This window comes from Manacus candei, unplaced genomic scaffold (genome assembly GCF_025592945.1).
Source record: "Manacus candei isolate 608988 ecotype Guabito, Panama unplaced genomic scaffold, ASM2559294v1 h1tg000029l, whole genome shotgun sequence".
Lineage (NCBI taxonomy): Eukaryota > Metazoa > Chordata > Aves > Passeriformes > Pipridae > Manacus > Manacus candei.
In genome coordinates this window covers 3,141,123-3,165,065 of record NW_026138077.1, presented here as the reverse complement: position 1 = coordinate 3,165,065, position 23,943 = coordinate 3,141,123, and the positions used below count along the sequence as shown (strand labels likewise).

Genomic DNA, 23,943 nt, shown 5'->3' with positions numbered 1-23,943 from the left:
TAACAAGTGTTTCTCGAGCGTGACTTGTTTGCTGTTGGCAGCAGAGCCCCTGGGAGTGTTCACTCATGAGCGACTTCTATTTACCAGCTTTTTACACTTTGACAACAGAGCTGGGTCCACCCAGCTGGATTTTTTTCCACACAGCTTGCATGTTTCCACCTGCTATGCTATGAAAACTATGAGAAAAATGTCATGTGTTTTCTTATGAAATTTTTCCTTCTGAGAAAAACGTGGGAACCAGTCCCATGCTGCCTCAGCCAAGAGGGGAGTGTACGGAGGGCAAGCACAGAGGAGGACACGAGTGGAGGATGGAACAGCGAGCCCTGGGAACCGACCAGAACAGAGAACTGAGGGAAAAGCATCCCAGAGAGGCAGGGCTGCCAATTTCCTTGGGACTAATTTTTCTCTTTATGCTCGATCTAAGCTGATTTCAACAAAAAACAACTCTGAGGATAAAATATCATGAGCCGTTATTGAATAATTCACACAAATTATTTCTCTATGAAGTATGTAATGGCTGTGTAGCAGCACAACAAGTAATGACAATAAAATTCCCCGTAAGCATGTTATGGAACAGCACCCGACTTGTTCTGCAGAGCCCCCAAGACTGTCACAGTACACACTCAGCAATGCCATCCAGCTGAGGTACAACACATTTGTGGGTTTTGCTCACCTACCTCTCCAGTCAAACCTCTGCTGACATCTCCCTCACCTCCTGCAGGTGCAGAGCAGACCACAGCAAAAATCTTTCTTTATTTTCTAAGAACAACCATGGCTGCCAGCCCAACAAGGCACCCCATGGGCAAGGGAAGCAGAAAGCTGAGGCTGGGCTAAAATTGCTTAATAAGCCTGATGGTTCTCACCTGTGCTCAGAGGATATTTTAATGGAAATCAGGTGGGCTGAGTCTGGGCATAGGAGATCAGCTCAGAGAAGGGTTTCTTCCTCCCCCCCCCCCTTCCCCCAAGGCTGGCAACAGTTTGAGACCTCAAAAGATCTTTATTACTATTGTACTCTTCATACTGCAGCCCTGCTCATGCACACAGAAAGACATGTTCCCTGAGAGCTCACATATAGGAAATGCTTTGATGGATCAAAATTTATACGAAAATAGCATAAAAAAATGTCCTGGGATAGTTTATCCCTCATTAAGTTGGATGCACTAAGGGAGGGACCACTTGGTCAGACCCATGGCCAGCAGTGAATGGGACAGGGGAAGGAGTTCCAACACTAAGGAGCATCTTTTTCATACAAGTAGAAGGAGGATCAGCTGCCTGGCAAAAACCAAATAACATCCTGGGAGGATGTTTCCCACCCCAGAGCACACAGAGCTCTGGGGTTATGCTGAAAGGTCAATGAAGAGATTGAGGTTTTCAAACTGATGCATGATTTTCATGGGATTCATCTGCTTTTTGAAGGTCAGCATTCCCAGGTTCTGTTCAGCACAGCACCTGGAGGTCTGTGTAGAGGTTAACAGGTTATCACAGGGCTCCAGGTAAATCCATGAGGATCAGCAATAGCATGGATGATCCAAGGAACTCAGGCACTGCTAAATCCCTCTCTCACAGGGAAAGGCTACAGATCAGAACATGGAATATCAGCTGACTTAAAATGAATTTCTATTTATATATATATCTGAAAGATAAATATATACTTACATACATATATATATATACACTCATGGACTCGTGGAACCCATTGCCACAATATCACTGATTTTAAAATTTTATCCATATCCAAGGAATCATAGAATATCCTAAGGTGGAAGGGACCCAGAAGGATGATGGAGTCCAGAAAGGAAAGAAAGGATGGATACTTATGGTAGGTGCTTAGTCATCCCACCTAGGGTTTTCTCCACACTTCAAGGAGCACATCAAGCTCTGTCCATCCAAAGGCAGAAAGAATTGGGGGATGTCTGGGGATTATCCATGGGGACTATTTCCACTTTTTCCCTGAGGTTGTCAACTGGAGGCTGTGAGAAGCCAGGTGAGGTGAACCACGACCACTTGATGGCCCCAACCAGATGCCTTTATGGGATGCTCTTGGGCCCAAGCCCATCCTTGGCTCTGACTGCCCACATTTTCCAGCCCCAGAGCCCACCAGATGGTGCTCTCGGTATTAGTTAATGCCGAGTTAATTTGTGCCTTGTCATTCCACTGCGACACTCCAGCACAGGTGGGGTGTGGAGAAACACCACCAAGAGCAACAGATTTCTGTGCTTTCCTAGAGTTCCACGTGGGTGGTGTGGCCTCACCCCAGGCGTGACATGGCCCAAGAACCAGAAATGGGTTTTTGAAGCATCTGGAGGCGATGGTGGGTTAGGGGCTCTGCCATACACCTTCCAGCCCTAATATAGTCCTGATTGTTGTGCCTGGGTGTGGAGCTCACTGGAACCCCCCTGATGCACCGTTTCTTGGAGGCCCCCTCCATGGGACCACTCTTTTGAGCTTCTCTGGAGTGGTAACTCACAGCTATGAGAGCTGGCTGAGACACCAGAGGACTTGGGTATTTCTGCTTGCCAAATATATTAAATGTGTCCTGTTTTACAGGCAACTTGCAATAACAGGGAGAGGCTGCACAGGGATGCTGAGGGATCTCCAACACAACCAGCTTGCACTGACATCCATGTGCTGTGAGTTCTGATGAACTCTGAAGTCCCTTTCAGCCTTTGTTTCTCCCCAGTTTTCTATGAGAGGAATGCCTGCAGTTCTCGTGCCCTTGGCAGACTACAGTACTCATAATTATAGCAGGTCTGGAGAACTGGGCTAATTGTAGTGTTGATCCTAAGGTTGTTTCCTCAGCCCAGCAGGATGGCCTGTTCTCCTTTCATGCTTCCAGCTTAACAAGGCTCTCTTTAATTTCTCCTTAATAAAACTTGGGGCAAAGGGGAACATTTAATGTGCAGTTAAATAAAAACCAGAAAGGGCACCATACTGACCAACTTCCTAAAAACTGAGTGCCTGTTCTACAGCCATCCACGGGACGTCAGCAGCGAAATCAAACCTCGGGCACAGAAGCCTGAATGCTAAGAAAACCTCAGTGCCTTTTGTTTGTTACCAATAATGTGATTTTATCGCTGAGGAGCCGGAAAAGGGAGAACATTAAAGGTTCTCTACATGGGGACGCGGGAGCACCACAGCCATTTACGCCCATAATGAGTTTTGCTGCCTCTGAGCAGAGCACAGTTAATAACAGATCATAAAGTGGGTTTACCACCCCAATTGCCAGTCTCTGAAGGTTACTAAAAGCCTGTTCAAATGAGCACAGTCAGATCTGCCTGGCTGGGCTGAAATCACCATTTTCTTTGTGGTTTAGAGGAAACTTCTGTTTCTGCCTTCATTGAAACCGGTGAAAATCAGGAATGGAGCAAACAGAGCCAACCTGATGTTGTCCAAAATCACTTAAATTTGTCTGATGATGCTATTTGTTTGCTCCACCTCGAGCTGTTCCATCAGCTCCTTAACTAATTCTAAAACTTCCCTATTTTATCAAAACTCCTTATAAAGCATCTCCACACTGGACAGGGTTAATCCAGCCCTGGGTGCTGAGGCCCTGGCACAGGTTGCCCAGAGAAGCTGTGGCTGCCTCATGCCTGGAAGTGTCCAAGGCCAGGTTGGACGGGGCTTGGACACCCAGCCTGTGCCAGGGCCTCACCATCCTCACAGGGAAGGATTTCTTTCTAATGTCCTACCTGAACCTACCCTAAGGGTGGTGCCCAGAGAAGTACCATTTCTCCTTTTGGAGAAGCCAGCTCCATCTTCCACACACACTTTTCCATTTACAGCCAAAAAGAGGGGGAAAAAAGCATTCCATTTCCATTGTTCATTTGGCGCTTTGATTTCTCTCCATTTTCCTTGCCTTTGTCTGTGTGAGAATGTGCATTTGTGGGAACGACTGATATATTTTAATGTTTTCTGCAGTTGTTTAGTGAGCCCTCTTCTGAAGCCTTATGGACCACCACGGGTTGGGAAACTGGGATGGAAGATCCGCAGAGACAGCCTCGTGCAAATCCAGCATCATCCCTTTGAAGTCCTCGGGGCTTCTACGGCAGCCAGAAGTAATTAGGGAGAGAAAGGGATTGTGAGAGCCGTGCTGGCTCGGCAGCAGTGCTTCCCGCTGGCTTGGAATAAAGCGGAGCTGAGCCGATGCCGAGCACTGTTGGAATTACGACACCAAATGTCCAACCTATTAATGGAGCCCGCCCAGGGCTCACAGGCAGCGGCAGCTCCTCCACAGCAGCACTCACACTGTCAACTCCCCACTGCAGCAGTGCCAGAATTACACCCCATCCACCAAGCCGGGTGCCTGCAGCCTCTGATTTCCTTGGAAGTGTCCAAGGTCAGGTTGGACGGGGCTTGGAGCAACCTGGGCTAGTGGAAGTGTCCCTGCCTGTGGCACAGGGGTGGAACAAGATGGTCTCTAAGGTCCCTTCCAACCCAACCCATTCTGAGATTCTCTGAAGACCAGCACAAGCAAGAATCACCCCGTGACTTTATGCAGCTCTGAGACTTGCAGAGAAAAAATCAGTACTGAATAATCAAAGGGCTTCTTCTTACCTTACTAAACCTCTCAATCTGCTGAGAGCTCCCTCTGCCACGGGGTGATGAGCCTCAGCGACCAGGACCACTTCCCCCTCTGGATTCATGCAGTGGCTCCTCCATATGATTTGGGAATTCTGCTTGCTTTTTTCTCCCTCTCTATAAAGCAAAGTGGGTACAGTTAATGGCAGTCCCGTTGCTTAACTAGTCCTGTGCCTTCCCCAGTAATGGATGCACCCCCAGTCAGAGATGTCACCTTCCCAAAGATACCGTGTGCCTGGGAAAATCCCTCCTCCACTGCTGAACTGTAGATCAGGTCTGTAGGGTGGCTGCAGGAGATTACTCTGGGGGTTGGACTAGATGACTTTTAAAAGTCCCTTCCAACCCAAACTATTCTGTAATTACTTTGGGGATACTTCAGAAGAAAAGAGGAAAGGAATTTTAAAATTCCACCCTGGAAAAGGTACTAGTCCTCTTCCTGCTTTTCCCCTTCTAGGCATGGTTTTGAGAAGCATGTTCCTCTACCTCTATTTTTCTTCTCTTGTCTTGCTTTTTTTCTCCCCTCTTGCCTTCCCTCCTCTCCCATTATCTTCTAGCAAAGTTACTATTTTCCACAGCAAAGACTGTGGGCATCACCAAAGTCAGATGGCACCTTGGGTGGGTTTTAGTCCAACCTCATACTCAAAACAGGGCCAGATTCAGAGCTGGATCCCAAATTTTCCATGTGGTAATAAACTCTGTATTACAAAGATGAGCACAAATGTGAGACCAAGTTGTGTTTGGGACAAACCATGAAAATTCCCACAGAAATTTTTAACAGGAAATTCTCATTCAGCCCAATTCGCTGAACCCGTGGGAGGACTTTGATTTTGAAGGTGTTGGACAGGAAAACCTCAGAAAGTTTTATGTTCAAACCCAAAAGCTTCATTTCATCCTTTTCATATAGGTTATTCCACCCTTTCCTTCCATTCTGATGCCTATGATTTGTATGACTTTACCTGCCATTTAGAATAAATGGTCCACTTGGGTCAGGTCTCTCCCATGTTTCTGACTTAACATTTCACAAGAACTTCCAGTCAGTGTAAAAACTTGGACTTTTCTCCCTGATCTGGAACAAAAGCAAATAGAAAACCATCAGGAAATTTCATTCCATGTGACAGGAATTTGACCTTCTGGACAGCTTTCATTGCTGTCAAGAAGGGTGGCTGGCTGAGACAGCTCCTCAAAGCTTTGGAAGTGTATCCAAAGGCTGGAAGCTAGCAGCACGTCCCTCAGTCCTTGCATCCACTGCCAATATTGTGAGGATGGGATTTTTCAGGGTCCCCTCAAAGAACTAAATATACAGTTCCCAAAATGCCTGAGGTCTCTAATTCTGGTAGACTCCCTTTTGAAGAGTCCCAGCCCTTTTTGTTGGTTGTTTTTCATTCTGCTTTAGATAACCAGAGTGGGCCTCTCGCTCATGGAAAGCATTGTAATATGTGTCACCTCCCACCAAGAAAAGTGAAGAAGAGAGGGTAAAAAGCCACATGAAGATATTAAAACAGGGAACTGGAATGTCTACAAACTGCTGGGAGAGTTAATTCCTAATTCACATATCCCTATTTACTGTTGAAAACAGCTATTTAGCTATTTATGGCATTATAAGCAATCACTCTTGGTTTCTGCTCAGCCTCAGATGGATGGTTGGCCCATATATCTCATGCTGTACTTAAGTAGGATAGAAAAAATCAACCAACCAACCAAAACCAACAAAAATAAACAAAGAAACAAAAAAAAACTAAACAAAAAAACCCCAACAAACCAAAAAAAAAAAAAAAAAAAAACAACCCAAAAAAGAAGAGAACAGACCTTTTGGGATGGGCACATCTGGTCCCCATGTGTAAGCCCAGCCTCAGGGAAAGGCTACTGACAGAGAAAAGCTGCATGTTGTGGTTCTAGACAAGCTTCTTTAGAGGTATGTTATAGATACAGAGGCACAACCATTATAGATACGTGTGTAAATATACAGAGAGAGAGAGACTGGGCAAGAAAGAGCTTTCTATATTTTCTTTTCTGAAGCTCAAAGATCCCACCTGGCCAGCTGCAGATCCCTGGGCAGCACTGATTCACTGTGGAGCAGGGATGCTGTTTCCTGTGTGTTGCTGGATGGTTAGAGGCTGGGGAGCAGAGAGGGACTCAGAATATCCCTGAGTTTGGCAGGGAAGGGCCCAGGACAGAAAGCAGATCCTAGAATGGTTTGGGTTTGAAGGGACCTTAAACTCCATCCAGTGCCACCCCCTGCCATGGGCAGGGACACCTTCCACTAGCCCAGGTTGGTCCAAGCCCCATCCAACCTGGCCTTGAGCACTTCCAGGGATGGGGCAGCCACAGCTCCTGTAGGCAGCCTGTGCCAGGGCCTCACCTCTCCCACGGAAGGATTTCTTCCCAATGTCCCATCTAAATCTACCCTTCTTCAGCTTGAAGTCATTCCCCCTTGTCCTGTCACTCCAGGGCCTTGTAAATAGTCTCTCTCCATCTTTCAGGTCCTGGAAGGCCACAATTAGGTCACCCTGAAGCCTTCTTTTTCAGGCTGGAAAAAATAACCAATGTGAAATGATAGATACATTTATGTGAACTTTTTTTCCTTATGTGAACTTTCTAACCTGCACACAGAGCTCAGGTCTTGGTGATGGGCAAGACACAAACACTTTGTGATCTAGCTTGTGCCCTGCTGCCCAAAAACCAGAGCTGGTGCTGCTCTCTGGCCAGCAAAGTCTGTCCTCCTGTGGGAAGGCGGTGCCTGGAGATGCCTCCCCTTAGTTTCAAACCCACCATCAGCCTTTGTGCACTTCCTTCTTTAACTCCAAACCCCTTTAACTCAATTCACTTATTTTGCAGTGACAGAACAAATAATGCTTTCAGGATGTTACAGCTAATCAGTAGGACATCTTTAACCTACTATTAATTTGGATGGTAAGCAAAATGAGTAGGAACAAAACCAGCTTGTCTCCTTGCCCCAAACATTGGCCTCCCAAGGAACCAAGGCTCACTTTAGTATTAAGGAGGGAGCAAGCCATGAGCACAACCTGGTGCTTGGCTGAATTAGGGCCAACAGCCTCCTAAGAGTAAATCCTTGTCTGCTGGGACTGAAACACCCTTGGACAGGATACACTGGTACACAGAACAGCCACTTCAAGGAGTATTTTCCTTCGGTGAGATCGTACATCTGTTCATTGCAAGGCCAAAAGGCATCCATGTATTTCTGTAAATTGGAATTTTTGTGGCAGTCTGGGGGATAAAGCACTTATTTTTCTTTTGGCTTTCATGTTGGAGGTGGGTGTCTAATGTCCCTGAGTCTTTCTGAACCCTGTTCCTTGGGAGACCTGCTGCCTGGCCCCATCCAGAGACCCCTGCAGCAGAGAAAATTAATCCTTCCTGCCATGCAAACACACAGAGCAAATCCCAAAGGACCAGCCCTGAGGCAGTGATAAGGTCTAGAAGAGCACATCAAGCAGAGAGGCAAGTGATCTCAAGTGATGGAGCAGCCTCCAGCCCTCAGGGCAGCTGACTCAGGAGCCAGCTGCACTCACATTTTGAAAACATTTTACCTCATCCCCCAGTTCTCCATGGACCCTGGCTTGGAGAAGGCTCTCAGCCCTCCCCATGGAGGGAGCAGCTTCTATGGATGTCTCGAATCCCAGGTGCTTGCTGTCCTGTGAGATACTTCTGGTGGGATGGGGATGCCACAGCCCAGCTACTGCCCTTTGCAAGGGCAGAGATCTCACCAATCTCCTGTTTTCCAGCGCCAAAATGGGATGGATGGATGGAAGGATGTGCCAGTTCTTCGTGAAGGGACAAACTGGTGTATAGGGAGACTCATGTGGGAAAGAGGCTGGACAGGGAGTAGAGGAGAGATTGGATACTGAAAAATAGTGAAAAAAAATAATAATGGAATTGGAATATATTACAAAACACCACTCACTTCCTTCCACAGCCTGTGTCCAGTTCTGGGCCCTCACAACAAGAGAGATATTGAGGGGTTGGAGCACATCCAGGGAAGGGAACAGAGCTGGGGAAGGGGCTGGAGCAGCAGGAGGGGCTGAGGGAGCTGGGGGGGCTCAGCCTGGAGAAAAGGAGGCTCAGGGGGGACCTTCTGGCTCTGCAACTCCCTGACAGGAGGGGGGAGCCAGGGGGGTTGGGCTCTGCTCCCAGGGAACAAGGGACGGGAGGAGAGGGAACGGCCTCAGGCTGTGCCAGGGGAGAGTCGGGCGGGATATCAGGAAAAATTTCTCCATGGAAAGGGTGGTCAGGCCTTGGCAGGGGCTGCCCAGGGAGGTGGTGGAGTCCCCATCCTTGGAGGTGTTTAAAAGCCATGTGGATGTGGCACTTGGGGACGTGGTTTAGTGGTGGCCTTGGCAGTGCTGGGGGAATGGTTGGACTCAATAGTCTTAGAGGGCTTTTTACACCTAAACAATTCTATTATTTAAATCAGAAACCTTTTTTCCCTGCTTTTTCAAAGGACCTGAAAATGATCCTTCAATAAGACCACGATAAATATCAAAGAGTCTCAAATATTTTCATTAGAAGCTGCCATTTGTTGTAGAAACAAGGGGAAAAAAATCCCAGTACCTGCTCAAAGCCTATATTTCCCCCTAGCAAACCCCAGAACAGTTTTCAGCATTCCCTGGAAGTTTTACAAGTCAAACCATTTTAGTCTGAAATACCGTATTTCTGCAGTATCTACTGATAATGAACATGCTGCTTAAATAATCCAACCCATACCCTTAAATGAGCAACACAGAATCAGGGAATCAGTAAGACTGGAAAAGACCTCCAAGATCATCGAGTCCACATGTTATTTTCTGCTGGCTTTTTCCAGGGACAGGAGCATGGTAATATAAGGGCATTAAAGCAAATATTTCTTGAGCATTTGCTCTTTTTTATATACTATAGAACACACAGTAAATGACCCGAAAAACCATGTTGTTAAGAAGTTCCATGAGTATTACACTTTCTTTTCTTTTGATCAGACCATAACTCTCGCAGCAGGGGGAAATTTCTGTGGCCAGAAAGGATAATGAAGACCAGGGTTTGACTAAAAGGTCCTCATGCCCTTGGGTGGATGCTGTGGATGCTGCTTGGGAGCAGAGGGCTTTTTACAGAATTCATAAGAAATGGGCTGTCACAGAATCCCAGAATTGTTTGGGTTGGAAGGGACCTTAAAGCTCATCTTGTTCCACCCCCTGCCATGGGCAGGGACACCTTCCACGATCCCATGTTTCTCCAAGGCCTGTCCAACCTGGCCTTGAACGGGGACAGGGCAGGAAGGCTTTGTTCCTATGCAAGTTTCTTTGCATTTTCAAAGACAATATAATTTTTCCCACTTTTGTCTCGCACTAAGTTCGACTTGGCCAAAGGCAGAAACAACTGGATTATGCAGAACGTGCATAGGAACTGAAAGGATGTCAGGTTTCCAAGCCCATGCTCTATGCTATGCACAAATCTGGGAATCAGCAGTTCGCAAGATAGAGAAATTCCTGGGGATCATCCAAAAGAAAAAAGCCATTTTCCCATTATAAGTGCACTGAAACCAGAGCTGGAAATCCAACCCCCCTTAAAACCGTGCTGCGGTTTGGATGAGACGCCCTGAGTCTGGATCAGCTGACTCCCATTTGATGCAGAACCCAAAGCAGACCCATTTCACAGCACTGCTTCAGATGTGGCTGAAAAACTCCTGCAAGTGACAGATTTCCCAATGTTTTCCTGCTTGCAAAATGGCTGCAGGTCCTTGTTTGAGCCAAGAAGCAAGAGCACTGCCAGCAAAATCTGTCAGCTTCAAGTCTAGGACCATTTTGCAATGCAGTCATGAGCCTTTCTGAAACCCAATTCCCAACCAGACTACACCATGGCAGTTTTCCATAGCTTTTTGGGAGGCTAGTTCAAGCACACAGTTCTGCACCCTTTTGGAAAGCTGCTTTTGGGGGAGTTTCCTGCCTTCTCTTGGCTCCCCTTCCACTGACTGCTGTGACTGTTCCAGGCTGGTCTGCAAGCTGCAAAACATTCCCATTTGCAGACTGAGCAAGTTTTAATTACTCCCAGAATTTTGCCTGGAAGGGAAGAGCCAACCATGAAGGCAAACTGAAAGAGTGTCAGCTTAAATTAGATATGAGGGAAAAATTCTTCCCTGTGAGGGTGGGGAGGCCCTGGCACAGGTTGCCCAGAGAAGCTGTGGCTGCCCCATCCCTGGAAGTGTTGGGGCACTTCCCAGGCCATGTTGGACGGGGCTTGGAGCAACCTGGGCTAGTGGAAGGTGTCACTGCCCATGGCAGGGGGTGGAACAAGATGAGTTTAAGGTCCCTTCCAACTCAAACCATTCTGGGATTCATATTAATCAGATAATGAGGGTAATTGATCTCAGTTCTGTACTCCCAAATACACAAGCCAGAGCACAATGGCAAAAAATAAACCTAAAGCACTATTTGGATGAGAGGAATATACTGTAAAACCCAGGAAAATTCACTTGGGAGCTTTCTCTCCAATTTTGGGTCTTTTTTACATACCCTGCCTGCACATAACCTCCCCTCCCTCCATGCCCAGCCCCTATCTCTGCAACAAGGACCTTTGCCAAATAACACTTCTAGTCATATCTGGAGGATAAGGCATGCAAAGCTCTGGTGCATTCAAATAAAGATTGGAAATCATTTCCTTACAGGAAGGAGCTATCCCAGTTTGTCTTCCCTTCCTTTTGATTATACAGCTCAGATTAGGGAGAGTCAGGAAATTACATCATCTTATGAAAAATAATAATAATTAAAAAAAATAAAAAGGAAAGAGAAGAATATCAAGGAAAAGGAAATTTTTTCATTTCCTGCCAAAAACATTCCCACAACTTCTTTGAGGTTTCAAAGGCTTGGTTACATTTCTTTCTTTTTTTTGTTTGTTTGGGTTTTTTTAAGTTTCACCCTAACAAGTACCACTTTGCATATGCTCCTTGTTTTTGAACAGAACATGGGCCACTATGAGAAGGAGCAATATTTTCATCCAATTTAATATTAAAGAGGGAAGGATACTGACAGAGAAACCAAAAGCCAACACTTGCCCCACAATAAATCCTGAGCACTGTTGAGAGGACTGGCTTGGGTCTGTGTATAGAACCATCAGAGAATGGTTTAGGATGGAAAGGACCTTAAAGACCACCCAGTTCCAACCCCCTGCCATGGGCAGGGACACCTCCTCTGAGACCAGGTTGCTCCAGACCCATCCCTTGCTCTGAGCATCATCTGAGCAAAGACAAGCCTTTCTGGGTAATAAAGTAGGAAAAAAGGAAATCCCCATCAAACATGTTGTGCCTAAATGCAGAATTTATGATTCTACAACCAACTGCTGGTCAGTCAACATGGACAAACCTGTTGTTTTACCTGTGCTCCTGATAAAACTCGATGGGGAGGATGGAGAGAGGCAAACTTTCTGATGGGTGGAGAGAAAACACGGCTGAATTATGTACTGCCAGTTTTAGATTAACCACTCCATGGGAATGATGGGACCAGGTGGGTGAAATACCTTCACCAAAATGATTTATGTCTGGCTTTTGTAAGAAGATACACTATGACAGGCTGTACCATGCTCAGTCTAACTCGACCTGGATGGTCTTAGCACTGTAGTTTACACATAAATATGATTTTTCTTTTGCTCGAGTCGGCTGCGTGCTGCACTCATTTGTATCTTAGCAAATGCACACAAACCTGATACAAACCACAACTCCCTCTGGGAGCAAGGCACCACCTCCCCTGCCAGCTGCAGGGGAGGGCAGTGATCTCAGCCAGCCCCCAGCTGAGCAGCAGAACAGGAGGGAGCAGCCCCCCAACTTTCTGATCAACTTTCCTGGCCTAAGCTTTCGCAGCTGTTCTACACTTGAAAAATGGTCACCCAAACCCTTTGATATTGCTGCTGCCTTGCCCTTTCTAAGGAGAGGAATGTGGCCTGAGCATCCCAGCCTCACAGAAGAGGGATTCCCCACCTCACAGCTCATCTAAAACCCGTGGGCAATCCCACTGACCGTGGGTTTGGGAAGGGTCCTTCAGTGTTTCCCTGCAAAAGAAACCCTCTCAGCTGTGTGATTTACCATCCTGTTAAGGGCTGTGCTTTGCTGGGTGGCCTGAGGTGATGGGGCAAGACAGGTTGGGAGAGCTGGGGGTGTTGAGCCTGGAGAAAGGAAGGCTCCAGGGAGACCTTCCAGTGCCTAAAGGGGCTCCAAGAGAGCTGGAGAGGGACTTGGGACGAAGAATTTTTTATCATCAGTACTGATGCCACCACAGTGCTGTGACAGGCAGCGATGGCACAGTGGCTGCTCAGCACAGACCTGAGACAGCACAGCCCAGCAGCTGCTTTCCCCAAGCAGTTCCCAGCCTTCCACCCGTGCTCCTCTCCCAGCCCAGCTGCTGCAACCCACTGCCCAAACGAGCTCCTGGTTACTCCTTTTAAATACCCCTCCCCTGGGAGTGCTCCTTAGACAGGAATCTTAGAGCAACACCCACCAAAGCCTCTGTGGGCATTTGAGACAGGCTGGAGAAAATCCGTCTCATCCCCAGTCTAACAAGTATCTTCGGAAAGTGGGTGAGCACAAACCATCAGTTTGTTTCCTTTTGTTATTACTGGAGATCAAAACAAAGCCAGGAGAATGGCAGAGGGTCCCCAGTGGCAGCAGGAGAACAGGAAGAGGTCAAAGCAGCATCATCAGCAGAGCAAGGTACCACACACCAGCTCCCACATCCAAAGCCGGGTGATCCATGCTGGGAAGCCCCTCTCCCTCCTTCCATTCCCTCCAAGAGGAACCCATGGGGGTCTCAGTTCCATCCCAGAGCTGCAGGATCATGACCACAGTGGCAGCCCCTATGGCATCCAGCACAAGCCCATCACCACTCTGCTGCAACATTCCAGTACAAGCCCATCACCACTCTGCTGCAACATTCCAGCAAAGCAAATCCCTTCCATCCAACATCCCAACACAGCAAATATTTTCAGCAGGGTAGATCAGTGTGAGTTTTATGTGTCAGTGGAACCACAGGGTTACTTCTGATCTGGTGACTCAGCTTGTCCTAACCTCATTTGTCTCTTTGGAACACCAGCCTCACACAACAACTATGCTACATACCCTATATAGCAAACCATGTCTCCATAATCTCAGCCAGTCCTTTTTCCAATGGGTTGTTCACCACATTCCAACACTACCAGATTGGCATGGAAACCATCTAAACCTTCTTTTAAAAGTTCAGCCTTAGGACAGGCTTAAATGCTAAAAACCTCATCGAGTAGTGGCAGAATTTCCATATCCATAAGGAATTTTTTCAGCTACCTTGTGGGACAGGGAGAAGATTATTCTGCAATCCCTCTTGGACCATCAAGTGCTCCTCTCAAGGCCTGGGCACCATCCATCCCAACATCATCACTCAAAAACAGCTGGAACACTGACATAGGTTTGAAAACCCTCTTTTATTTCCTACTTTAAACATTTAATATTATATATTAATAGAAGCATTGTTTAATATTTCACTCCTCCTTCAAGTAGCATCACGTGTCCTGTAAAATACAGGAGCTGATAGACAGCAGTGGTTTCCTGACCTTCTCTGCATCACTCACTGTTTCAAAAACCCACCCGCACTGTGCTCTTCAGTAAATTAAACAACCCTAACCTGTTTAACCCCCTCCTCCCATGGAAGACTTTCCAAGCTCCTCATCCTTTCTGCCTCCCTTTGCTGGCTCTGCTCCAGTCACATTTCCATCTGGTTTGGGCACAGGAATGCTCCCCAAGGTGACAGTGCTCCTGTCAATTGTAGGATGTCATTCAGGGGTGCTCTCCAATCCCTAACTTCTCAAACACCTCCTGGAGTGGGAGATGGAGCGTCTGGGAATAACCACTACCAGGGCTGATGGTACAAACCATTTCAGGACAGCGTAAAGCTGGAAATTTCTGCCATGGGAAGAAGAGGTGACAGAGTCAAACCTGCCTCTGGAATGATCATTTTGTGGTTTAAAGGATGATAGGGAAATTACCACCACTACATCCTGTGCCATAGATAGCAAATATCCCAGTGTCCCCATTTTGGCTCTCTTTATTAATGGTCTACAGCTGAAATTGAAAATGTTACCTCTGGAAGGTGAACAACACAGCACCAATGCACTTGGCAGCAGCCATGAGGTCTGACAGCTCCTGGCACACAGGGACATTCGGGGACTTCAGTTTCAGGAAAAGGATGGGTTTGGCAACCCTTCAGTCCCTGGCAGCTGCTCCATCAAAAGCATTTTGCCATGCAGCATCCCTATAGCTAGGGAGAATATTTCCCACTTCCACACTAATTTTACCTGGTTTGCCACCAAGAAAGCAAACCGGTTTTTTAAGGAATGAAATTAAATCAAAAGCAAAATCATTTTGCTTTTCTCACAAATCCTTTTTCCCCCTTTTTTTGGTACAGAGATGGAAAATTATATGGGAAGTGGGAGGAAAAAGGATTGTTTAGAATAATAATTTTTCTGCATGAAGAACTAGAAAACTCACCCCAGCTTAATCCAAAAGAGCTGAATTTCCATATCTCACCTCACCCCCTAAGCCTCTCACCTGGCAGTGATCCGGATGTTTGCTCATGCTGCAGCCTTTGGGCTTTCCTGCAGCACCACAGAAAAGGCAGAGGCTGTGGATGGGAGAATGGGAGGAAAGAGGGAATTGGATGCCTCCAAAGACAAACGCTGCCTTGTGGAAACTGGGATGGCTGCAAGCCTCTCACAGCTCATTGCTCCACAGCAAGCAAGCTGGTGGTCTCCATCCAACCACGGGCAAACATCCAACTTGGAGACCCTCCATTCCAGACTGACGGCAGCTGCTGAATGTCCCAGCAGTGTCCGCTGCACGGGAGAACACACGGAGGCGGGAAATGCGCACCAGCCCTTGCCATCCCTGAGGAAGGGCAAGAGGAGCCCAGTGCTGGTTTGGCACTGCACGGTCGCCCACAGCATGAGCTGTTCCTGTGACAAACTGCTGATCTTCTCCAAGGGGTAACAGACCTTCCCATGAGAAGACCACACAAAAGAAACTAAGGACCGAGTCCAAGAACAAGCAGGATCTAACTAGTCCAACTTAAATTCTAATGTAACATCCAAATGGCCTTCATCCCAAGATGGGATGTGAGACTCAGTCGAGTCAAACTCGAGCATGTCAGCAGGGTGGGCTGTCCCACCTCAGACAAGGCAACACCCCTAAGATGAAATCACCAGCAAATGGGCTTCTGCTGCCCATGGCTCTTAGGCCAAGCCACTGTTAGCTGCTGCATCCATCCCTGAGACACCACTGAACGACCAGAGGGATTTTTCCAACCTGTTGCCACTGTCTCAGCGTACAGGGAATTCTGTAACTCCCCATGCACATGGAGATTTTATTTTTCCCTTCTTTTTCAATTACATATTCCATTAACTGCCTGCACCTCCTGATTTGCTGAAGACTAGCTGAGGTTTCCAAACTGAAGAAGGAAATAAAGCAGTGATCTATTACCATTTACAGCTGCCATGGGATGATGCAAAACTTAATCAGTTGTTTGTGAAATGCTTTCACTAGCAGGGAAAAAAGGCTGGGGGAAGAGCAATCCCTTGCTGAAGATAATTTCCACCCCATCACCCTCTTGATTTTCTTTTAAATAAATGCCTGGGGAAGTGGAAGCCCTCAAAGTGTATCCAGGTGATGACAGCTCTAGGCTCTCTCCTACAGAAGGCTCCCAAACTTAATCCGGCAATGCCATTGCTGCCGGCCCTCCCCAATGGTCACCAGACCACAGGGTCACTGTTCTGACCACACACAATGCTGCAGGCAAAGAGCCACCGGGAGGGCCCTTGGTGGGATCTCAGCAACCACAGAGATGGTTTGAATCAGAGACCACACTCTGAATTTGACCCACTCAGCCTTCCCTTGGTTGGCTTCAGGTCCAGAAGACCTCTTGGGTCAGCTCTGCCCTTGACAGGTGGGTTTAGTCAGCACTCCTCAGATGGTTTTAGAGGTCGTACCATTCCTGACAAGACCATTCCAATGAGATCTGCTGACCTGGAACAATCCTGATGGGAATGACAGCTCTGTGTAGCTATTCCTTGAAGAGATGGCCATGGGTAGATACAGAACTCTGAAGAAGACAGTCCCTTGCAGCTCACCTCTGCTGAACCTTGTGAGGAGTGGCTGCAGCTCCCCATCAGCACCATCCCAGCAGCGCTGGAGGGACTCTGCCGGTCCCACACCCGCACGTTCCTCTCTGATTATCACAAAACCCTCTCTGCTCCCCAACTCAGCCCACATGAATTGGGCTCAAAGACCACCCAGCTGGAGCTGCAGAGCATTCAGCGACGAATAAAAATAACAATTGCATTAAGTGAGGCTCCGCTCCTTGCCAGGAAGATTAGCAGTGGGAAAATTCCTCCTTCAGGGAGTTCTGCAGCCAAGGACCAGCCCTCAGGGTTCATGACCGACAGCACGCCCCACGCACACTTAACAGCTATGGGGGAAACGTGGGAAGAATGATGAGACTGGTGAGTTCCCCTAAATCTCACTATTGCCCTCATTCCTCAAAGGGAGAGCATGGTCAGGTCAGTGATCCCGGCAGAATGACAGGCAACCGGCACCCAGGCTCGTTTATCAAAGCTGTTCCAGGGGAACTGGGGACAGGAAGGCTGCACCAACTGCAGCATCATCTTTCCCTCCAGCCCATTTGTTATTAAGAACAAACCAACCTGAGGATATTAGAGAAAGGAGGAAGAATCACCTCATTCACTTGTCAAACAGATTTCCACCAAGCATCTCCGAGGACGGGTCCACATGTGCCAAGTGAAGAGTGTGTTGTATAATGAAGAGCCATGAAAAGGCAAGAGCCAAGTTATGGATCACAGAGAACAATACTCCATGGAGGTGAAATGAATACACACACACACACACACACACACACACACACACACACACGTCCTTCAAATATTTTTTACTTTGCAGAAATGCAATGGAAGGAAAAACAGGCTGGAGAATTTTGTCTCACCACAACCACCAAGTGCTAAAAATCCCTTCTAGGGCTTAAATGATATGTTCGTGCTCCAAACCTTTCCAATACTTGCCCTCAAAATAATTCAGGAAAGCCTGTTACACGGTCCCATACCTGTTCTTGCTGAAAAGAGCACTTCAACACCGGACTACAGAGAACTTTGTGCTTTATGTACAGAACTGGATTTGTCTGGCTGCCTTTCACTCTCCAAGTCTAATCAGATGTTACCTGGCTCATTTTACAGCGCAGTGTGGGCACAACCTTTATGTTACATAAAAAAAAAGACATGTCACACGAGAAACACAGCAAGGTCTTGCAGAAACATTGGCCTAAGATGCAAAAGCTGATCTATACATCAACTCCTCACACTTCTTGTTTCTCTCCTCCTTTTCATAGACAAGACAGTTCTCTTTCCCCTCCTCCAGCCAGTTTCTAATCACTGCCCTGCCCTGCCACCTGGTAAAAGAACAGTAAAATACTGGCACAGGAGAGCAGGTAACTGCAATATTTAATGACTAAAATAATTTTTCTGAACCTCAGACTATTTGGAACCTCCCAAAAATTCTTCCAAGTGAGTTAAGAATCGCACGGGATGACAACTGTGTATGACAAAAAGGCCTCAAAACACCTTCCAAATTAATTACTGAGTTCAACCACCACAAAGTCTTCTGCCAAGAGCCCCAGGGCCCAGTTTTCCTGCTTTTGATTGATTTTACTTAATCACAGATCTTGTTAGTCCCAAGCAAGCCCCCCATATTGCATTGTGCTTGACGTCCTTTGGATCCCACTCATGGAATTCGGGGATGGTGCCACCCAGCCAGATGTTTCCAGCGCCTTTTGACAAGAAATACATATTTTTCTTTTATTGGACACCCTGGCAAGAGAACCCACATGGAATGTAAACTCTGTCTGCAGAGATATATATTTTCTCTCACTGTTTATAAACAGATAGAGCCCAACTCTTCCCCCACCAGAGTTATATGAGCCCAGAATTTATCAACATTGAAGAACATACTCCTGATTTACACTGAAACAAACAGGCAAATTGTTTGCAGGAGAAAAAAAATAGATGAGGCAAGCAACTCTCATTTGCATATAGATTTGAATACACAAACAACAATATTTAGATTATTTGTAATCAACACACTTGCCTCAATACCCACTACAGCAAACTTGAGATCCAGAGGGAAAGTCAGGGAAAGATACCCTCGTCTTCCCAAGTGAGAAGGGAGGCTGCTCACACCTGAAAAATTTCCTTGGCAACATCTTCATTTGGCAGCTGCTTTGACACCCCTGAGCCAGCCCTCACATTTTCTCTGCTGAAGGAGCAGGGCTGGGGTGTCACAGATCGTACACCCACAGACACACAGAGGGTTTCCTGGCTTCTCACCAGCTCACCAAGGCCAGCTTGGATGGGGCTTGGAGCAACCTGGGCTAGTGGAAGGTGTCCCTGCCCATGGCAGGGAGTTGGAACAAGATGGGCTTCAAGGTCCCTTCCAACTCAAAGTATTCTGTGGTCTGTAGTTCCAAGTTCCCTTTCCTTGCTGCTTCTCCTGCCTCCCTGCTGGGTCTTGCTCTGCTCCACCTCGTGTTTGCTGCCCCACAGGACTGTGGCCTGGTCCCAAGAGTCACCAAAGCCAGGTTACTAAGCTGTTGTCTACCTTCTCCCACCCAGCTGCTGGCCCAGCCTTCAGGACCTGCAAAAATCACCCGGTGATTCTAATGGAATCAGGCCTGTAGCTTCTGTTCAAAGGCCTGAAAGGCACGAAATCAAAGTACATTAATTTGATAACTGGCCTGCGTACCCATGAGGCAATAAGGATGGTTTGCATCAAATGTCCTTACAAGACACAAGAGAAGCCAACAATGTTTTGACATCAAAAAATTATAATACTTGTAGAGCTGAGCTCTCATAATGATGCATTGTCTGGCCCCAGTTACTGTTGAAACAACACAAACACACTGGTAACAATAATATATATGTATCTATACATTTATAAATGTGCAAACACATAGGCAGGAGGAGATAAATATCTGCAGGTCACAAATAAGCAGCTTTAGGAAGCTGCAGGACACGAGGGAGGATTTTGTTTAGAGTACAGCTTCCCCCTTCCTCCCCCCAGGACGAGATCTCAAACATCTGTCCCCCATTGCCTTCCAGAGAAGCCAAAGGGGTCACTAGTGCAAAACCAACACTGTGCAGAGAGGTCACACTTTGGCAGGGCAGTCACTTGATTTTGGATGGATGAGGAGCACTGACTGTGCTCATCCCCTGCAGCTTCTGCCTGATGGGGCCGCAAAGCTCTGGCAGGGTGCTGCTCCTTTGCCACGTTGATGTAAAGGGTTGGGGAGGATAAAACTGGCCAGGCGTAAGGTTAATCACTGACACTGCATCTCTCTCCCTCCATCCTCACCATCTCACAACCGTATCTGAGTATGAGTGGAGATTCCTCACTCCTTTAATCTGTTTTTTTAATACTCTTATGGAGGGAATCTGGGATCATCAAACTTAATGCAGCTCAAAATGTTTAGAAAAGCAGAGGAGGGCAGAAAAAGGATAAATACGCACACAAATAAAATCCCAGAAGGGGGAGGAAGCAAAGTTGTATTACAGCAAAGGAGCCCTGCTAGCACAAGACACTGCTGAGAGCAGGGAAAGACTGAAACGTGCAGGGTCCCAAGTGATATTGCAGCCAAGTGCCAGGACAGCATCCCTCCAGGAGCAGGCAGGGGGAAACCAACTGTTTGAACAGCAGAACTAGGCTGAAACGCTTTCTGAAAGGGCTCCAGGAGGGAGAACATGGAGAGGGTCTCCATGGCCCAGGCTCAGCCTTTCCCCCTGCAAACAGTGCTGCCCCCACATCCCTCACGGACATGGCCATCCACACGGGAGATTCTCCCAGGGGCACCAACAGTCTGCAACACCCCAACAGCTGGTGGCTTCCGGTGCTGCAGGACAGGACAAGTGGGTGGCCACCAGCCAGAGGGAGAGGGCTGCCACCAGAGGCAGAGATTAGCAAAAGGGGGTACATGCTGCACCCTAAGAAGGGAAAGCTGTGACAACCTGACTTCAAGCCTAACCCGCAGCAGCACAAAAAGATTGATATCAACCATCTTCCCTTGCTCTGGGATATTCCTTTGGGAAGGTGATGCCAAGCCACATGGAAGCACACCCTTCCTTCACACCAAGCCACGTGGGACAGCCTCCAGCATGGCTGCTCCAAAATCCCTACAATCCCAAGCAGGAATCAAACATGCCTAGCAAATTCCTCTCATAAATCTCTGGCAGCCTAACTCATACAGGGCTTCTGCAGAATGACAAATGCCTGCCATTTTCCTAGGAATAAAGGAAAAGAGGTCTCCTTCCTTCCATTAGCCCTTTGAGGGGAGTTTGGGTTTGTCTTGCTGTTCCAGGCTGGTTGGAGGCATATGATGGGACAAAGATGTAGTTTGGGGGTTTTTTTATCCTCACAACACTATATCTACTTATAATACTCCTTTTTTTCCAGCTTACTCCTGATCCCAGCCTCAGCCCATCTTGTTTTTAGCCCCAGAGATCCATCACAAGGAAGTCACATTGGGTTGTCCAGTAAAACAGCACAGAGCACACGATGAACTGGACAAACGTGGTCATTGCTGTCACAACCATTCTGTCTCCAAGGCTGGTTGTTGTCCAGCACCTTTGGATGGATCTTCATAAGAGCCCAGAAAGCCCAGATAAATAATCCCATGACACACTGGGATGTGCCATGAGTTCTTGGTATCAAATCTATGCACCAGGGGCAGGGTGGATTCTGCAGTCTGTTTGCTCTCATAAGTGAGCCAGACTAACACGAAGGACCAGGGTGTAGCTCCCTGCAGGGATCTGTGCTCAGGGACACTGCCAAGCAGCCCCAGAGAGGTGGGCACAGCAAACTGGCTGTGAAACCCAGATAGAAAGCCTCTGCAGGAAGAAGTTGTCCGACTTAAGAAGCATAAAATCAAAATCCTTCCCTGGACAATATCCCTTTTGTTTAAGGAGGAAAGTAGTCCTGAAAAAGCAAAGTTTTTCTCTTGGAAAACTTGAATAGCCAAGCCCTGGGAGACTGCTGAACTCACTTTCCACAGCCATCAGGAGGAAGGTGAAGCTGAAATACTCCATCCAGGAAAGGCCCTCAGGAAAACAAACCCTGTTTGTTCCCTGCTGATTTTCCTGCTCTTTTTCATCCTTGGGAGGAGGGGAGCCCTCCTGGTGCAGTCACCCACAGCTCTATTTATTGGCAAAAGGGCCCCCATCTGGTGCTCCCCACAGCTCTCAAAACCCCTAGTCCCAACACCTGGGGTCCACTGCATGTGCTACTACCAAGCATCTCTTGGAGCAAATCCTCCTGAGCTAAATCATGGTCACTGCCAGCACCCAATCCCCAAAGGCCTCTTTCCTTGGGGGTTTTAGGACAGTACAGGTTCTCCTTTCTAAAAGGTCCCCAGTTCCCAGCACAGCAATATCCCTGGTCTCCACACCAGGGTCAGGCTCGCCTTGCACCCACACACAGACCTTCCCAAGTGCAGGTGATCAGACACACCATGGGCTGGGCAATAATGGGGTGACCCCCACTCTGTTGGGGTTCTTTGCCTGTCTCCTGAGCCGTGGAGGTTTGCTTTCCATTGCTACTTAGAATCCCAGAATGGTTTGGGTTAAAGCCCATCCAGTCCCACCCCCTGCCATGGGCAGGGACACCTTCCACTAGCCCAGGTTGCTCCAAGCCCCATCCAACCTGGCCTTGGACACTTCCAGGGATGGGGCAGCCACAGTTTCTCTGGGCAACCTGTGCCAGGGCCTCCCCCCCCAGCACAGGAAAGTCCTTGCTAGCACTGTCCCAGTGTGTCCAGCTGGCCCCAGGACATATATTTGGAGGGTGAAACCCTCTCCTTAAACCCCCCAGACCCTTATTCCATCCACCTTTGTCTTAGAGAGGAGGATGCTGAGCTTTGCAAGCATGGGCTGTCACCTGGACCAGGTTTGTAGATGACACTGCAACACAATAGCAGCTACCTCATGCTTCCTCTCCCTGGAAAAATCTCTCTGCTGCATCCTTAGGGATCAAACACAGGCAATTCACATTTTATCCAGGAGAAAAGTGAAAAGCTGGATACATCCTCCTTTGTAGAGAGATACACAGCCCTGGAGTTCCTGTTTATAAAACTGCTATCAGTGCAAGCACAAATTAGGTAGAATCAGTCAAGAGTAGGAAATTGCCATCAGAATTTCCCCTTTTTTTTCTTAATAAAAAAAAAAAGGGCAATTTAAAACCACTCTGACTGCTGAGCTTTCACAAAAGCTTTCCAAGCCTTCATTTCAATGGTGTGTGTCACCACAGAAGACACACGAGATGCAGTGAATTCCCCCAAGTTAATTTGAATTATGCCACAAACCAGATGTGTTCTCTGGTGCACAGAGAACCTTTTTTTCTTCCATTTCCAAACAACTACTGCCACATCCCATTAGTTCTTTTATCCCAGTGCATCATCTGACATGACAGAACGAGTCCTGACACCCTCATATATCATTAGGAAGCAACTCCATGCGAGATGGAAAGAGCAGCAGTTTGTTGTAGAAGCAGGTTTGATGGGCAGCTGGGGCTACTGTCTCGAAGGTATTTGGGAAAGGAGAAATTCCCCTTTCTGCACCAATTACTACCTCACAGCCAGGAGGTATGCTGGAATGAAGGTGGAATTAATCGGTGAATCATATGGAATTTCACCCTCTGGGCTTGGCTTCCAGCTTGTGGGAAAAGACAGAGATTTAAGCAGAAGCTTTGAAAGCAGGAAGAAATAATTAAAAACACAGAGCCTGGCCTCCTGTGTTAGAGCAGGCTGTGCTTTGCTCCCAGAAATTCCTCCACCAAGCCCAAAAACCCAGGGTGCTAAGGAGGAATCTGCCACTGTGCGACGGATATAAACTCGAGATAGAGCTGAGCAAAATGTGTAAGATCCTTTGGACATCTATTCCAATGGTTAAACCCTTCTTATCTTCAGAAAGTTTTAATCTAATGCCCATTTCCTGACCTCAGTTTACAGTCACCTTCCTGGCTGGGTCTGCTCCTGCTCAGCTCACGGAACTCCAGAATGGTTTGGATGGGAAGGGACCTTAAAGCTCATCCTGTTCCAACCCCCTGCCATGGGCAGGGACACCTTCCACCAGACCAGGTTGCTCTAAGCCAAGTCCAACCTGGCCTTGGACACTTCCAGGGATGGGGATGTTTTGAGGACATCTCTACATCAAGTTTTTCCTTCCCACTCTTGCCATGCTGAGCACAGATGTCCATGGGAAACACACCCCTTGGAACAACATCATGTTGATTTGCTCAGTTCTCCTCCACCAGAGCCTATG

At 47.5% G+C, this 23,943-nt stretch overlaps 1 long non-coding RNA gene across 1 annotated transcript in view; it reads right to left on the bottom strand.

The window, feature by feature from the left end:
• Window positions 1–4,351: 4,351 nt before the first annotated feature.
• LOC127472619 (uncharacterized) overlaps window positions 4,352–23,943 on the bottom strand; it is a 57,492-nt gene continuing 37,900 nt past the window's right edge. The window contains exons 7-8 of the long non-coding RNA XR_007905084.1: window positions 5,535–5,644; window positions 4,352–4,695 (exon numbers count right to left, since the gene is read on the bottom strand). This is a non-coding gene — a long non-coding RNA (uncharacterized LOC127472619). The remainder of the gene's footprint in view (window positions 4,696–5,534; window positions 5,645–23,943) is intronic.